Source organism: Epinephelus fuscoguttatus, linkage group LG5 (assembly GCF_011397635.1).
Source record: "Epinephelus fuscoguttatus linkage group LG5, E.fuscoguttatus.final_Chr_v1".
Taxonomy (NCBI): domain Eukaryota; kingdom Metazoa; phylum Chordata; class Actinopteri; order Perciformes; family Serranidae; genus Epinephelus; species Epinephelus fuscoguttatus.
The window spans coordinates 7,433,285-7,451,946 of record NC_064756.1 but is presented as its reverse complement, the minus strand read 5'-3'; the positions used below and the strand labels follow the sequence as shown (position 1 = coordinate 7,451,946).

Below are 18,662 nucleotides of genomic sequence, written 5' to 3'. Positions count from 1 at the left end.
TTTCGAGGTTTTATGGTGGTGGAAGGAGCATGCTAAAATGTTTCCTAACCTTGCAGTGATTGAATGTTTTCACCATCCCGGCATCGAGCGCAGCCAGTGAAAGAGACTTTTTACTCCGCTGGATTTGTCATTTTAAGAAGGGAGAACCGAGCTTCATGTGAGAGACTGTAACCTGTGCGCGTTTTATCGCAGGTGCAGGTCGGGTCTCGGGACTTTTACTAATGGGTGCGGGCTGGATGCAGCTTTGACTTAGACATAATGATAGGTAACGGGTTGGGTCTGGTACTTATCCTTACAGGTAGGGGCGGGTGCAGGTTTTCAAAAATGGACCCGTACAGGACTCTGGCCTAGACCACCTCCCAGTATGGTTTGATTGATGGGCTCACAATGCATCTTGGTAGTCATTTACACTTATTTAGAGCTGTTCACTTAAGTTTGGATCACCTGAGATGTTAATAGCAGGTATAAACAAGCTTGAAAGGGGCTTTCACACCTGTTTAGTTAGGTTAAAACAACTGTGCTCTGTTTGTCCAGTTAGTGCAGTCTGTTTGAGCTGGTGTGAAGCTGCAAACTCTGGTGCAGATTAAATAACTAAATCAAGACCGCTTGAAAAGTTGAGTCTTGGTCCACTTCCAGGTGGACAGTGTGGGTTGTATGTGGTGTGAAAACAAATGAACCTACCACAGGTTTTTAATGACAGCAGGTATGTGATTTAAACACTGTGTACTCCATCAGTTCATGAAATCCATTAAAAAGAGTGTGACAGTGATCCCACGGTAATAAGCCCTGAATCATTACTGTACAAGATGTCTCCTTTTCGTCCTGTCTCTACCTGTTAGTCACAATTAATGCAGTCAATTTGCAGTCTATTAATGCTCATGAGCTCAAAGAATATAAATATACACATCAGAAGCATTTAAGTGGCGTATAAAATTCTGTCAGTCACCAGAATCTGATTTCCCCATGTGGGTCCTGATGGTGCAATGATGACAACCAAACTAAGACTGTCCAATCATTGGGTTCCCTGTCAGTCTGTGTAACTTCATGTGAACTCCTCTTGGTTTGTTTGGTCCAGACCAAATGAACAAAACCACAGGTGTGACAGCACCCTTAATGTGTATAGTCACTCATCAATATGAGCTACATATGAGACACTGTACAGCACAGTGAGATGAGGATGAAGAGATGTGGAAGACGCTGGCTTAATATTAAAAAGGTCAGTAAAAGGACAGAATAAAAAGCTGTCTGTCAGGAGGGTCAAAAGTTGATGACGAGAGTCAAAAAAAAAATATGACGTAACGGACCTGGGGAGAGATGAGAGAACTGATGACAGAGGAGAGAAACACTGATAGGGCAGGTGAGTGATGGGTGATGGTAGGAACCCTGATAGGGGAGAAAAAGTGCTTAAAAGACTGAATGAGATGCGCCATCTAACCCGACACCACCTCCGATTAAGGGAGCAGAATATAGTGGAAGGGATTATCCACTTCCAGATACAGTGAGTACAAACCAAGAACAGTCTGTGCTTCATTTCCTACACTTCTTTAAGAAGTCCAGTGATTTTCTTCTGCTCTGTGTGTAGGAGAGACGGGATGCAAGGAGAAGGGACCGGGACTGTTTAAGAAGCGACTTGACCAGAATCCACGGCATAAACTTGTTATCTTAAGCAAGGGAGGCAGTGACATGAAGAGGGCCGCTGGTAGCGTGACAGCCATTGTTAGCATATCAAATATGCACAGCCAGTCTTAACACAAGCAACCCCCACACATAGACACACACATGCAGCTTTAGGGCACACAAATGCAGGGACTTTGAAGTATCACCCACTCAAACACATACACATTTATCAGCACATCGGCATTGGAACATCAGCTGGTGGCAATGACAACATGCATGTGAGCAGGTACATAAGTATACAACCTCTGACACGGTCAATGACAAACTGTTAGGGGAGCTAAGTATCCATTACAGGCATGAATAAATGGACAGACAGTTTGCAGATGGTAACACATGTATGCAAACTGGACAACATGTGTAACCTTTACACACATTCTCATTTGGTGTGAGCGGTTCCAGATGCTAGTTACATTTTTTCCATAGACTGAAAATGGCACTAAAATGAACTAAAATGGCTTCTTTACAGTTCTGCAGCGTCCGCTAATTATGTCAGTGAAGATTCTCAGTCATCCAGGTCATGGTAATCATAAATGCAATATCGTAGGCAGCTGGACTTGCATGTGTTTCTTGAGAACGTTTTTGCCTCTCATCCAGGAAACTTCTTCACTTCTAAGGAACTGAAAAACTGAAAACCAAAGAAGCTATTTGGATGAGAGGCAAAACGTCTTCAAGAAACACAAGCAAGTCCAGTTGCCTACTATAGCACTTATGACATCCATTAATCAATTCATTGTGATACTGATTCATTACTATAAAAAGGAACAAACAGCCATAGGTGAGAAGAAGAAGACAACAGTAGAATGGGAGAAAGGACATCTGAAGTGGTCCAACAGCATAAAACAACCATAGTTGTTGAATTCTGACATGAGACTGTGCAATACATTTCAATGTCAGTAAGTACTTTTTCTCAGGATTCTGCATGTTGTCTCTTTTTTTTCTTCTATAATCAAAAAAAATCACGACAACACAGGTACGAAGCAAAGCTAAAAACTGCTAGGCATGCACCGACTTGTCGGCCAAACATCGACCTGTCGGCAAAAAGATGGCATTCACCAATATTATTTTGGTGGCTGGAAGTTGCATTAGCCCCTTTTACGCTGCCAGATTTTCGGCGATTGCCGGCAAGCTGCGAGCATTTAGACACACAGAGCCGTTTTGGCGAGTTGATCCGAGGTGCCCCATTTTCCGCCTCGTAGGGTAGTTGTATTGGCGGAACCTTTTTGGTTTATAAAGAACGAGGCGCCCTTCCGCCACAGGAGGGGCTGTTGAAGACTTGTGGGAGGACCTGTTGATGACGTCGCACATGCGAGCCACTGGCGGTGGATAAACAGGAAACAGTTGATAGCAGGAATTAGCGAGCAGCTAGTAGCAAGAGGGAAACATAAACCTGACAGACACTGTAAAGATGAGCAACTGGGGAGACAATGAATTGTGCGCCCTCCTTGTCCTCACAAACAAAGAGGCCATTAACCGCTAGATGACGGGGACGGTGAGGAACGGGCCGACTTACGAGAGAATCGCCAAAGGATTGACCAGCCATGGCTTCCCTCCCACATCACTGTTTACGTCACATGCTGAGCTACACGTTTTGTTACTTAGTCATGCCACCCATTGCACCGAAAAAGGCACATTCTGTATAAACAAAAGTAGGATGGTGGCATTTTGCCGCACTCCCCGATTTTGTTTTTATACTGCCAATGCTGAACGAATACTGATTGGGCTTTCCTGCAAATTTGCCCAACTCCTGTCTAAAAAAGGCTTTTGAGTTACATTCTGATGCGTTTAAGCTCTCTCCCGAAAAATAAAGTCCTGGGCAAGGGTAAATTAAAAAGGTCCCAAGATGTGTTCAAATGTAATCTTGCTGAGAAACTTATTAAGAAAATATTTTCATGTTGCCAACTCATATTCTGAGCATATAACAAGACCGTTATGTCATTTTGGTTTCATAGTTGTGTGAACAGGTTTGTTTTTGAGCAATCTTGGGTCTTCAAATTCTGTTTTTTTGGACTACAAATACAGACTACTAACTATTTCTTTGATCTTGCACAGGCATAGGATGTACGTGCATGCCAGTGGTCAGCTGGCCGAAGCCTTCAAGTGTGTTTCAAGTGCCACTTTTAATAGAAGAGGTAAGGCGATGTGAGGACACGCACAGCATTTATCAGTCGGCCTTTGCCTGCTTTGGCTCTTAAAAGGCAGACTTAAAGCCCTCCAAAACACACACGCACTGTGAACTTGGGCTTTCCCAGACAATTATGAGCAAAACATGGTGAAATATGTGGTGCTCAATCCAAAAAACTGCTCCAACTGTGACACAAGTCTGACGGCTGACGTGAGTTAATAACATGTCTCTGCTTGCATCATCGCAGTGCTGTGATTCACTGGGCTTTCATCACACCATCTGACATGCCTCGAAGTTGATATTGCTCAGTCTGTCTCAGATTGCCACCAAGATTTTGTTAGACCAATCTAACACAGTTTAACAGTTTCAGAGTGAAGTGAAACTGGGAGATTGTTTTCAGTTGATTAAGTGAGATTCTGTGAGGTCCAAAGCAGATAGAGGTCGACTACAGCTGGACATATAACTTTATATTTAGTGGAGAATGACAAATGACATGGGACTTAATTTCCTTTGACAGAAACTCATCTCAATGCCAGGATATTATCACCATGAAGACTGACCAGAACCCCAACGCCATTTGTTGTTCACTGATATTTGACATTTGTCTGTACGCTACTAGATTTGGAAAAAATTGACAAAATAAAAGAAGATGTAGCATGTTATTGTCTCTCAGGCATCAGTAAGGACATAAAACTTTGCAGTTGGGTCTGTTGCTTGTTTACAGACATGTGACAGTTTATTAGAGAGTGTCTGAACTGAACTGAACTTTTATCTAATCACTCACATCAGACATACACCTACTCAGCCCAGACACAGGTTATGTCAAGTGTAATTATGAGTCAGGAGTGAACTGGCCTGGTGTGGCAGCAGTGAAACACAATCCAGAAAGTCTGCAGTCATGTGTCACTCTCCCACCTCTCAGTCATTCACATGGGTGAAACGCTACACTGCAGGTAATGTGGTAGCAGCATAGCCATGACGGGGAGCACGGGGTGGACGGCTGGACGGCGACTGAACACTAGTCTTCTACTTTACATGTAGACCAAAACGTGAAATATTCATCCAGTTCAGATGCAACAAGAGGGCATTCAAAGTGGTAGACAGCTGAATTCAGAAGCCTTTCTTTCTAACAATCAATAAGCTCAATAATAATCTCAAACTCAATCTCAAACTTTAAAATATGACACAAATAGCTCCAACAAACTAAACCTTTTAAACACATGTAAAGAAATGAATGCCTCGTTACATTTCATTCATTCCAATATGTCCTGGGACATGCTGTTACCCTGAGAATGTCGTAACAAGCACAAAGACTTCTGAAAACTGTCATCATGGGATAAGCCCAGCAACAGCCTCAGAGAGACAGGGTGAAACCTGAGAAAATGTCACAGACGGAAAGAAGCACCAACAAGAGGTCAAGCGACTTAAGTGGCCTGTGAGAAGAGGAGAGGCATCTTACCATGAAAGCATTTCTCCGAACAGTCAGGCAGCTCTCACACACCAGTGTGAACACGCAATCACAGCAGCCGAGTAGAAGAGAGGGAATACTTGCTCCTCAGTCTGAAGTCCAAAATGAGGTCAGTACACAGTCAACAGCCAGACGAGAGTGGGACAGGGGCTGAGACGGACAAAAAGAGTGTGTGTCTTTTTTCGTGTGTGTCGGTAAGTTGGTGAGTTCCTGCTTGTGACGCGAGGATGGGGAAAAACAGCCTGGCTCCAGTTCCCAGCTAAGACAGGAAAACAGCTGCTGGAGGGAGGAGGGAAGAGAGGGAAGGATATAGAGGAGGGATGGAGGGAGGGAGTAAGGAGGAGGGCTTAGCGTGGAGCACGCTCAAAGTGTTTCCCAAGCAGTACGAAACCACCCACTCTCTCACAGATGCACTGACTGGGCGCCTCCAGAAAACGGTGGAAAGAAATGTGGACAAACACACACACACACACACACACACACACACACACAGTTCTCCCACATTTGCAGCTCATTTCCACTTTGCTCCGCTGAGCTGGGCAGAAGACACCGGGACAGTCAGGGAGGAGTGCTGGAGACAGCAGACGCCTTCTGGAAGTCTGTCTTTTATCATAGTCACTTCTAAATGACATACAAACACTACGTTAGGGAGATTAACGAGGCGGTTTTAATGATTTTATTACCGCATAATATTTCACACTACAAAATATAAACTGCAACATCAACTAAACTGAGCTGTGAAGTGACTCGATTAACTCAGACTCTCTGTGTTCTCCTTCACTGCAAGACAGCAGTCCATCCCGAGAGCATTAGACTCAACATAAAGTGAGTTTATTTCTCATATTGATCTCTGGAGTTGTTTTACAGCCCATAAACTTCCCCTTTACAGATGTTTACTGTGACAACAAGCAGACTCTGTGTGACAACTCAGACAGACTGATTTCTACATTTACCAGAAACTCATGTTCCTATTTTCCTCAAGACATGAACCCTATCTGCTTCTCACTCTGGGCATTGTTGAAGAAATATACTTTGGGATAACTTAAAAAAAAAATGTTTATGAGGAAACTTTTTTTGCTTTCTTTGCCTCAGTTTGATGTTATCCAGCATAGATCTGCACTTCAGCATCTCCATTTGCATTTTGACATCTTTTACATGAACTCATTCAACCTATGACGGTCACATTGTATGATACTGAACTCCACTGTAAACATTTGCTTTGGAAATGTTTGTGCAGCTCAGATGTTTCTATCATCTCAATAGAGGACATTCACATCTGTGCATTTTTTCCCCTTTAATTTAATTTTACGAGAAAATTAACTTTGTTTCAGCCCTCATTTGTCCTTTTAGAACGACGATATATTTTAAACAAGACTTAATCACTACAGTCACACTGGTGACCTCATGAGGATGTGATGCTCATCAAAACACATCCAAATATCAATCAAAGCTTGTATTAAACATTCAGAAAAATAATTTTGGATCCTTTTTCAGACATTTATGTTGGCTCCATGCTAGAAGAGGGAAATTTGGTCTGATTTGCCCCTTCTGACAATCACATGGGTGTTTCCAATTCTAGGCGGTTCTGTATTATTATCTGACCAAATGATCCTGTAGTCTGAGGGTATTAACACATAACGTTAAAGTTTACAACTGGATCAGAGTCCTTCTGTTAAATTGTGAATATCAAACATGTTTGACATTTATGACTCAAAATCTTGTAGTGTGAAAGGAACAGTTATAGAATATTGAGCAGTAACCCACAATAGCCAAAACCCCTTTTATTACACTGCCTCTTCAAGGCAGGAATTCCACGTTATGCTGACTCATCATTCTGTATAAAGGCCTCAGACACACCAAACCAACATCAGAGAACTAGCAGTGACAAGAACCCCTTGCTGCGTGCCTCACCCAAAAAGTTGCACATGAACACCCCAAACTGATGGCAAACAAGCACATATGCCTGCGTGAGAGGACATACCCCTCCATACCAACAGATTGCAGCAGTCTGTAAAGACAAACTGGAGGACCGCCTTAATGCTAGTTAGCCACTAACAACACAATCCAATGTTGAAAGATCAGAGCATATTAACCGTGCACAAATGAAAATAAAAAAACAAGTTTGTTTCAACCTCACTCCCTCTCGACTTTAGCTTTTTGTTTACAGTCCTTGCTTCTGGTTCTCTTCCCGTTCGCTGGGCTGAACTGCCAATCAGACACAATCACACACCACACCAACAAGGGCAGCGGACGCTCACCAACGGCGCAAATTTTGACCGACGGCAACTTGTCGGCTTGGTGTGTCAGGGCCTTAAAGATGTTAATGCAGAATGGGGAGACAGAGGTGTCTCACTTTAAGCCGGCAGCGGTGGTAGTAACAGCTCTGAAGCAAGGTTTGTATAAAAAGGAAACCTGGCAACACAGGTGTAACATTTTGATGAAGTGTTAAGCCTAGTTCACATTACACAATTTTCACCCTGATTTTGCGTCGCGTAGACTATCATAATCTTTTGTGTGTTCATACTGGCGTACCTCCATACCATGCTTGCTGACGTGGGATGTATCCCGCCTCTCACTGGCTGATGCTCTCTCAGTCGTGTCACACTTCTCCAGTTTTCTAGCATGCCAGATATCCAGTCCCAGTCATAGACGAGGGGGCGACTTGCTAGCAGGCTTGTTCACACGAGGACTCGTCATGGCAGACTATCTGCCGACTCACCTCCGACCCAAGGAGGCTCTCAAGATCCTCTGTGACGTCAAAATTGCGGTGAAAATCGTGTAATGTGAACTAGGCTTTATGCGTGCGACCCACTGTTGGGAAATTTAAAAAGCAGCTGATAGCAGTTAGCAGCTAACTCACAAAAGAAGAACAGCGGCCGAAAATGAATACATTCGGATAACAATAAGGTCCAGGAGCTCCTCACCCTCTGAGCAGAGGACAAGATCCACCGCCATTTAACAGAGACAGTAAATGATTGTTGCTGCAATGTTATGTCATTATTGTTTAGAAAGCTGCTGATGCATACACCACATGCGTACATGTCTAAAATCACGCGCCATTGTGGCATGATGCAGCCATTGTTTGGTGCGGTGTAAAAATGCAAAGGCAGCATGAGGAAGGGACTTTGTTACGGTCCTATAGTGTGATCTGATTGAGAATGAGCTGAGTGGGCGGCGTCATAAACATGTTTGAGACTAATAATAAAACGTTATTTTCAACTCACTCAGCCATGACTTTTTCTCTGTTTTTTTGTTTGTTTGTTTGTTTTTTCATGTAAAACACAGCACACAAGGTACCCCACCCAAGCTGTCTTTCTCTTCCTCTCTCCTTGGCTCTGACACCATCCCCCGCTCTCTACCTATGTATCTATGTTTCTCTGCCTCTCATCTTTCTCCCCTGGGAGACAAGAAAGCCCTCCTCTCACTTGTTCCCCCCCCCCCCCCCCCCCCCAGGAAAAGCACAACAGCATTCCTCTCTGCACGCTCGCACTCCTCCATCTAAAGAGTGTCTTATGCCGAAGTCCGTATATATTAACGCAATATGACTGGGTTAGAATTAACTCAAGCAGGGAAACCACACAGGAGCTTTCGCTGTGCAAAAAATGCACAGTCACCACATTCATAACAGATTCAACTACACCCGCCCACGCTGAAGGTTGCTGCTGCTTGCCGCAGGATTACCTTGTTTTGATGTGGTCTTGTGTATTGATACGAGAGCAGCAAGAGGCTGAATGACCTCAAGTAGGGATCACAAAGAGTGGGCTAGAACTACACTCAACAGGCAAACATGTGTCTGTGGGTTTGTGAAGTCAATTCGGGGCACTTGTTATTCCGAGAAGGAGGAAAAACAACATTTTACTTGTGTTATCAACTGCAACACCAAGAACTTGGAAGGCAGCTGACTGCAGGGACTAGGGATGGTCACTAGTGACAACACAGCTGTTACAGATGACACCGGACATCTACAAGAAAAGATATTTGTCGATGACTGTCAATATCTGTTGAGTGCTTTTTAAGTTATGGTTAAGACAAATTAAATATTCCCTACTAATGCAGCTTCATATTAAAAGCATTTCACCAGTGACACATGAGTTGACTTTAATTATGAAGTAGTCACAGGAAATGCAATGTGTTTGTCAGTGAGATTAGCACTATCGCTATCATTAATCAACTACAATTACCCCTCATGGTTGCATGCCCCCGCAAACAAGCCAAGCTTCTCTTTCAGTTCATATCCATGTATGTGAAAACATGGATGCTTCACCACTTCATCCCCCCGGCAACAGAGACGACCTGTACAATCAGCACAGTTTCAGGGTGGACACCCAAGGTTAGTGTCAGTTCAGTTTCTGACCAAATGTCTCTTGTGTTCCTGAGATATGATGTTGACTAATGGCTAGAAAAGTGTTTCTGCAGAATATGATGATGTCACAGTGAAGCGGACCTTTGACCTTTTGGATATAAAATGTTATCATTTCATCATTTTATCCTATTAAACATTTGTGAGAAACTTTGTCATAATTACAAGGTTCCTACACATTTGGAATTTCAAAATTCCATACTGTTCCATACCCTAATTTCCAGACTTCTCTGCTTTTTTTTTCTCAGAGAATATGCGACATCTGAGAAAATATATCAGTGTATCAAATTTCACATCATATTTAATTATTCTTAATAGGCGATTGTAGCCAAGTACCATAATGGCATGCAAATAAAACCTCAGGTAAGTTCAATGTCTGGGCTGAGGCAAAAAGGTTGGGACTCTGGGTGCAAGCGATGCAGTAATGAGATGTCAGTGTTTTTTCCTTTCATGTGGTTCAGAATCGCCTTCTCCTCCATGTTGGCGATGTCAAACGATTTCACACAAAGCTTGCATCTAGCTCTGTGTGTGAATTGGGAATCCTTGGCCAACCAGTATTTATATACGGTATTGCCAAGCCATCCATCCAAAAACTTGCATCTACCCATTGTGACCCACATGAAACTCGTCTTCTTGTCGAAGGTGCAGTGTTGGAGTGAAACTTGATACCTGGGGGGCTGGAGGAGGGTCATGGGGCAGCGGACTGGACATACCACTTGTCAATCAGGTGAAAGGGGCGGTATGTTTTCTGAGACTTTTGCTCTCACACAAACTGTGCTTGGCCCGGCATAAAACATGATCCGGATTGATTAAATTATTTTTGGAAATACCTAATTTTCGATTTTAGAAAACAGTATTTTAGAACAGTGGTAATAGTCTGGAAACATAAATATTTTTCCATACTTTATTTTTCATTTTCCATACTTTTTAATACCTGGAAATTGATCAAATTTATTTTCATACTTTTCCATACTTTCCATACTTGCACAGGAACCCTGTAATTAACAGACAGCGTTGCTGCTGCGCCGTTCCTGCAGAGCTGCCTGCTGCTGTCACTACTGTATTTCCACAATTAGGGGCATTCCAAGCCACTGCATTTTCAACAACACAGTCCCACAAATATTTCACAATATAAAGCCTTGTGCTGACAAATGAAGGGGTTCTGTCCACAGAGACATTGTCAGGAGACAAGGGGTGTCATGTCTATGACAGATACAGACAATGAAACTGAAGTGATGAAGGTATAATGTTGACCTCCTCGAAAACAAGATGGTACATCTCAAAGGGTTTATCCTAATAAAAGAATTTCAATATGTAATGTTAATATAATCATCAAAAGACCATGTTCACTGTCTATTTTTGCTGAAAACCGCACGCGTCAAAAAAAAGAAAAAAAAATAGGCAAGACTCCTATTTTCTAGATCTGTGGTTCCCAACTGGTCTGGCTACAGGGTCCAGATTTCTCCTTAGTCATTAGTTCAAGGTCCACGCAGTTCAATACTTAGCGTCAAACTTGCATTTGGCCGTGTTGACGAGCAAGTTTGCTGCCCCAGTTTAAAAGCTGTCGGTTAGTCAGTCACTCGACAGCAGGGAATAGCACTTCAAAATAAAAGCTCTGGACTGGAACTGACTGTACTTCAAAGTTAAGTGTGTTTTTAAAAAACTGGACACATTGGCGAGTCACTTGCGGTCCATTCAGAATGGATCTGCAAACCACGTGTGGACCGCAACCGACCAGTTAAGAACCACTGCTCTAGATGTTCCGCACCTGACTAGCACTGCTCACACTGGCAGTGTGGCTGCTCCGTTAACATAGGTACCAAAAAATAAATAAAAAAGAGCTATTGCAACAAAACTAGCAGGGACAGACTTGATTGGGAATATTGTTTAAAAAAAACAGCAATGAAATGATAAAGATAGGTCAAGTCAACAAATGAACACATACAAAGAAACCAAAGTCTGGATATTTCAGAAAAATGGAGTAAAACATACAGCACAGACCTGTGAATCCTTTACGGAAGTACAAACTGCACAACCATATGAACTGCACTCTGATTAAAACCATTAAAACCATTCTCATTTCATCTCTCCTCAAGTAGATGACTTTACAATGTGCAGATCGAAGAGTCTAGTCAGCCAAGGTAGTGGGCCAGTCAATAATAGAGCCATTTATCTAAATGACTTCCTGCTCCTCAGACAAAGACGCACCCCAGAGCCGAGGATGAGTGGCAGTTTGCCGTCTCCATGTCTCCGTTTACCCAGAAGAAGAATCTGTTGGCAACCACATGTTGGAAATGGGAGCCAAAGCTAACTGGTCTCTGAGAGTCCAGTTCTTTCTTGTGTCCACAAACACAGGACCACAATCTAAACACCAGGCACATAAAAGGTAAACCTGCGTCCATGGTAATGTCTCCCAAGTGTTGGAGAGGAGACAGAAATCTTTTCATGGTAAAGTGTGATCAGCAAGTAAACTAAGCACATTTTTTCACTTTGCAAGCCCAAAAATACACAAGTTAAAGCTTGTTGATATTTACAGTCACATATGGCAATATTTTAATTCAACACCTCAACACTGCGGTGGCTTTGTTGCTAAGCACTTTCAGCCACAGCACACATCAGGGCCCATCTGTGTGGAGTTTGCGTGTTCTCCTTGTGTTTGTGTGGATTTTCTCAGACTATGCAGGTTTCCTACTATCGTCCAATGACAAGAGGGTGCTTTGAATAGGAAACTCTAAATTGCTGAGAGGTGTTAGCCTTGCGTTTCTCCAGTGACTGCGATCTGCCGCAGCCTCTGCTGAACCTTAACAGGACGAGGCAGGCAAAGAGTATAGATGAATATGACTCATGGTGCATCCATATTGTAATTTAAACTATGCGTAGGCGATTAAGTCTCTGAGAAAAAAAGATTATTAATGTGAAGGCTAAGAAGGAGAGGAGAGTTTCACAGCTGCTACAGTGAACAACAGTGTACACAGCATTAAAAGGCTTTGCTGGGAAAGATAATCATGATGATCTTAACAACATTAGAGTTGCTGCAATTTGTTGATCAATTATTTGAGAGACAAAATTAATCTGTGAGTAATTTTATTAGTTTAAATCATTTTTCAAGATAAACTACTGGACTGTTGATCAGACAAAACAAGATCTTTGATTACATCATCTTCGGCTTTGGGATATTCTGACCTTTTTTTCACTGTTTTATGGTGTACAGATAATCCGGAAAATAACTGGCAGATTAATCAATGATGACTTAGTTGCAGCCCGGGTCTGAAATTAGAATCTGTCAAATACAGGTAAATTGTTGGCAGTGGCGCGTAGAATCGTCAGGGCATCCAAAACTTTGGTGGACAGGGAAAACGCACAACAGAAAGACACATGTAGTAAGGCCGGTGTATGAATGGAGAAAGCTACAGATTTGAAAGCTGTCTGCAACTGAATATTATTAGTTTTCACTGACAGTCAAAATTCACTGAATTCTAACTAGGGATGCACCGAATATTCGGTAACTGAATATATTCGGCCGAATATTGCAAAAAAAACACACATTCGATATTCGGTGGAAAAAGTGAAAAGCAAGGCTGAATAAGAGCGGTGTGTTTTGATAATGCAATCAAACGGTGTGCAGTGACGGACGGAGTAAAATGTCGGCAGTGTGGCGATATTTTACTCTGTCCGTCACTGCACTTGCATTTGCGACTAAAAATAGTTTTGTGCGAGCAAAATAAATCATTCAGCACGCTGTGTGAGTACAGATTTCAACCAGAGCAGCAATACGGCAGCCATAGTGCTCCGCGGCGCAAGATAAGGCTTACCGGCGATGAAGAATTCCGGCTCCAACAATGTCCTCTTCTTGGCGTCATGACTGCCCAAAAGTACCTGAACAGCCGAGCCGTGGCGGCACACAGGTATGTGACGTGTCAGAGGAGAGACCAGCTGTTCACATTTCTCTCTTTGTGGCAGGTAATGGTCCACAAACCTCACCGCACTTTAGGGACTGTTCTTTACTTGTCAGGGGAGGAGGGTGGCTGGCTGATTTTTATTTTATGTATTTATTTTATTTTGATCCCCCCTATGTTCATCACTTATTGATGCTGTTTTTGAAGTATAAATAAGTCAATAAGTAATTTATTCCATTGAAATATCATTGATGTATTATAGAAAAGTGATTTATCTTTTTATAAATGACAAAAGGCACATCTGCCTCATTTTCGCTGTGGTGTCGTGATACTACTCAGAACCATGATATTTTCACTGGTATCGTATCGTGGGTCCCAATTTTGGTACCGTGACAACACTAATCTGGAGGGGGTTCATCTGCAAAAACTAATGAAAAACTAAACAACGGTATTCGGCAAGCGTTTAATTTTATTCGGCTTCGGCCACAAATTTTCATTTCAGTGCATCCCTTATTCTAACCAATAGTAATCAATAAAAGATGTTCACACACACATATATATACTGTATCAACTTCTCTAACTCACGATTCAGTTTTGTCTGAAGGAACAGCTTAGTGCATAGGAAGTGCGTAGTTAAGTGAGTGGACAAGTGCAGTGAAATGCGCTGAGAGCAGACAGGTGCTGCTGATTAGAGCAGAGGAAAATTTCACAATGAAGTTGTATATTGAGTCTCTATGAATTGAAAGCTATCGTATATTTTTGCACACAGGTGGTATTGTTGGTGGTATTGTTCTTATTGTGATGTACTGTATTGTTTTTATGTATTGTACTATTCATTCTGCGTTGTTTAAATGGTTTGTCCTGACTGCAAGAAAAGTTTCCCTTTTGGGACAAAAAAGTTACCTAACCTAACCTAACCTAACCTAACCGGTGGGCACATTCACATGCATGTCTACAGTACCTGCCCCTCTGCCCTGAGAAGTAGGGCCCCCTAATTACTAGATCTTATGTTTTTTTGTGTAAATATATTAAACACTGAATGACTTTATTCTTACATTAAATGGTGTCTAAATTATCTTAACGTTAATCCCTCACTCAGAGTTTAGATTTCTGAGTGGCAGACAAAAAAATGAATGCAGCTACAGATCTTGGTGCAGCCATAAAAAATAGGTGTGTCGATATCTAATATTTTGGTCACAGCCATTTTGACAACCTGGGAAAACAGTGTTTCTGTTTATTAGCAGATTTAGGTGTTGTCCGTGTTTTTCCAGTATTGGTGCCAAAATTATACCCATGATACTTTTTTCCCAAAATAAAGCACACCAACGTTGTTTTTAATTTTTAAAAGGCAATTTGAGGCAATGGAACTTGAAATTGAATAATATATGACCTCTTACCAGTTTAACGTACAGCCTACTTATACTAAACACTATTAACAAATTCACATAACTCATTAACGTAAATAAAAACTAACCCAACTGCAATAATTTAACACTAAGTAGCAGTTACAGCACTTACAACAGCAGTATTAATTTTGAGTTGGGATAATTATTTGTCTCCTAAACTGAGGAAGACTCAGCAGACAGACGTTTCTCAATTATCTATTGAGGAGCAACTGCGATAGTCACTAATGAGAAATCATGAGAAATGAGAACAGCTGGTCCACCTTAACAGTCCACCTTAAGGGAACCTGGTCAGTTTGTAATATGAGGCTAACTTTAGGGCTAACCTCCTTCACTTATCAGCAGATGGCAAGCAAGTCACAGGACCTTGACGTGGGTCTTGCGGATTCATGGCATTTATTCACTGACCAATAGACTAAACTGTGCTCACACTGCACCGCTACAGCCACACACTTGCTATATCTACACAGTCTGGCACTGAATTCTGTTGCACCATGATTCAGTCCAGCAGGTACTGGTCATCTAGGAACTGGTGCCATATTGGCACCTGATGTCAGTAGCCAACCCTGTTTAGTCTAGTGTAGAGGACTGCATTGGGATTGGGATCCCGCAGGGAGAAGACTCAATCCACTGACAATCAATCTATTGTGCGGGCATGAATGGTCAGAATGTCTGCTTCACACCCTGTGGTAATGTGCGGGAATAAACAACAAGTCTGCTGGAGCGGTAATGGTCAGAAATCCAGAGGGAACGGGATTAGGAAAACAGTCCTGTGCCGAGCTCTAGTCTAGTGTGGCCACAGAAGTCTACTGCTTGACTGTACTGTTTGTTAGACTGAAAAGCTGGCAGGGTGAGCAGCTGGTTTCTTCAGCACTGACTCGCATCTTTGTCATGCTTTTATAAGCCTGCACACAACCACACCAACAGTCTCCTCCTCACACACTGGTATGATTAGAAAACAGGCTTCACACATATTACGAGTTGAGAAAATTCCAGTGATTGTTTGACAGTGGACACACAACTACACCGGACAGAGTCTGATGCTATTCTGGTTATCATGATGGTTGAGGATCAATTGTATCTTCTCTACTCCAGTATCCATTAGTCTGGATAACAAGGAGATTGACAGGGTAGCAGGGGTCACTGAGTTCATCTTAGCTGAATCTTGATAGTGAAATTCCAGCTGTGTGGTTGCCATATTCACACAGAGTAAGCATGCAGAGACAGGACCTGTTGTTGCTGCAGTGTAGTGTTGGCTGGTGCTCAGAAAAACTACACACACTGTTGAAACTGACGAGTCAAATCACCACCATAAAGTAGAAAGTGGAATCACAAAGCAAGTGGCTTTGACCCAGCATGGCTCAAAAGCTGTAGCTGGCTCATGAACACGCCCGATGGGATGTTGTGTGTTCTCTGAAGAAAACAATCCCTCACAGCATGTTGATTGCGTAAAGCAGCCACTCCAAAGGTGCACACAAAGTGTTGGCACCACACACGTCTCCCAGCCTCTGCCACCTTAGTCTCAATGCAAATTAAAACTATGGTGTTTTTAAGTTCTCTGATGTTTCTTCGGATTCTCTACCTATATCTAGTTTAAACAAAGACTTGATTCTGTAGCTTTAGTTCTCACACAAATACAAAGACCTGGGTCAGGTACACACGTCACCCTGTATTGTAATTCTGAAGTGTACTGTAGCAATTAGGTTAGTGAAATAGGCCTCTGCAGGGTGAAACCTTAGCCAAAACTCTCTGAGCCTGTACTACATATCAGCTGCTTTTGGGTTAGGACCTGTTGCAATATTTAGCAGCAGCCATGGATCAGTTTCCCTGCGCCTACAGGTAAGCCCAAACCAGTCTGATCAGGTTTCCACAGCTGGGCTATAGAATGTGAGGTAGATCTGTCTTCACGTGATACACTTCCCATCACCACCGGGGATAATTTGTCATTTTCAAACAAAGGCATATTGCTTGCTAGTGGTGGAGGAAGTATACAGATCCTTTACTAAAGTCAAAGTACCAATAAATGTAGTCCATTACAAGTAAAGTGTCAAAGTAAGAGCACTTCGTCACAGGGGACATTTTACTGGAGATTAATATATGATTATATATGACATGATTAGATTGTTAATACTGGTGCATAGGTGTGTACGTAGCATTTTACTGTTGCAGCTGCAGATACAGATTTGTAGTTCATGTGGTTTCAACCTACACAGTCATGACCTGAGGGGCCATGAGAGGATTAATGGGAGAGGAAAAAGGGAAATAAAAAGTTCTGTTGCACAAATCTGTATCTGTATTTTCTGTTTGTTGTTAAGTGCTGGATCATTTGAACAGTTATTTGAATGAAACTATCTAAAAGCTTAGAGGGAAAATGTCTCCTGGGGGGGACTAACAACTCATAGACATCAAAAACATGACAGGGGCCCCAAATAGACATGGCTTGCTTCTGAGATTTTAAAAAACGAAAAAGGTTGGGAACCACTGGGTTCATTGTGACGACTATGTTTTATAAGCTTATCACTGTTTTGTAAAAATCTTAATTTGAGAAAATTAGCTGGTAACTAAAGCTGTCTGATGAATGTAGCGGAGTATTAACTACAATGTTTGTCTCTGTCGTGGAATACACGTATAAAGTAGCATTAAAAGCAAATACTTAACTTAAGAACAAGTACCTCAAATTGTACTTAAAGGGCCAGTGTGTAAAATGGGTTGAAAACAGTGACATCAGTGGTCAAATTCTAGGTTGCAGGGCTCACTCGCTCACCCCTCCCGTCGGGTAAATGACGGTGGCCTCGTAGGGACAAAAAGCCTTGCGCAGACAAGTTTTTCAGGAGTAGGTCTATGTAGCGACGAGGTGAATGTTTATTTAGAAATCTAAACCATGTTACAATATTGTAACGAATCCCTCACGCACAGGAGACCAGAGGAGCGTTCGGGAAAAAGGCCAGTTTATTTGAGCACTCCAGGGGGTAAAAGACTCCGTCCCAAACTCTGACTCTTCTAGCGTAACACACACACTTTATACACACATACCCGCTTATAGTACCTAGTGGGTACCCCCTCCCCTCTCTGCTCCACCAATCTCCAGCCGGCACACTGACTGACAGCGTAGCTTGTAAACAGACCTCAGCTGTTTATTTAGCCTAGCAATATCTCCGGACTATAGTAGCTGCAATGGACGACTTTGAACGCGACTTTGAAGAGTTTCTTGTAGCGGACACAGACCCAGAGCCATACCTGTTTGAGCCAGAGCGTACAGATGAGGAACTCCATGTGTTTGATGCTGAGCGGGCGAGAAGAGAGGCTGAATGCGCAGAATGGGATTCGGTGCTACTGCTACCATCGTTGGGGAGATATATCACCAGGAGAAAAGCGCCGCAGAGAGTGCATCACAAGGAGTGAAGTTGCATCTTCTTTTCCTCGCAGATGACGGTTCGGGTTCATTCTCTCCTGCTGCGTGGTAAGTGTGGTCCATTCGCAAACTTTATAACTAAAAAAACTTTTCACTACTCTCTATCAACGAACTACTAACACTCTCTGCTGTTTCCTCCTCCTTCTTCCTTCCTTCCGCTGTCTTCGTTGGTTCATTTATACACGCGAAACGCGTTCTCTGGCTGGCTGGATTGTCCGCTCAGTCTGCCTTACATAAATGGTGGCGCAAGATGGCGATCTCTCTAAAGCAAGGCCCTTGCTATATATATATATATATATATATATATATATATATATATATATA

The 18,662-nt window shown here is 42.5% G+C and overlaps 1 protein-coding gene across 2 annotated transcripts in view; it reads right to left on the bottom strand.

Moving 5' to 3' along the window:
• LOC125888264 (SPRY domain-containing SOCS box protein 4-like) overlaps positions 1–18,662 on the bottom strand; it is a 76,406-nt gene that overhangs the window by 31,616 nt on the left and 26,128 nt on the right. The window contains exon 1 of one of the 2 annotated variants that reach the window (XM_049575516.1): positions 5,259–5,551. The exons of the other annotated variant lie outside the window; for it this stretch is intronic. The gene's annotated coding sequence lies outside the window, so the exon portion shown is untranslated. Of the gene's footprint in view, positions 1–5,258; positions 5,552–18,662 lie in introns of those variants that run through there. 2 annotated transcript variants of the gene reach the window in all.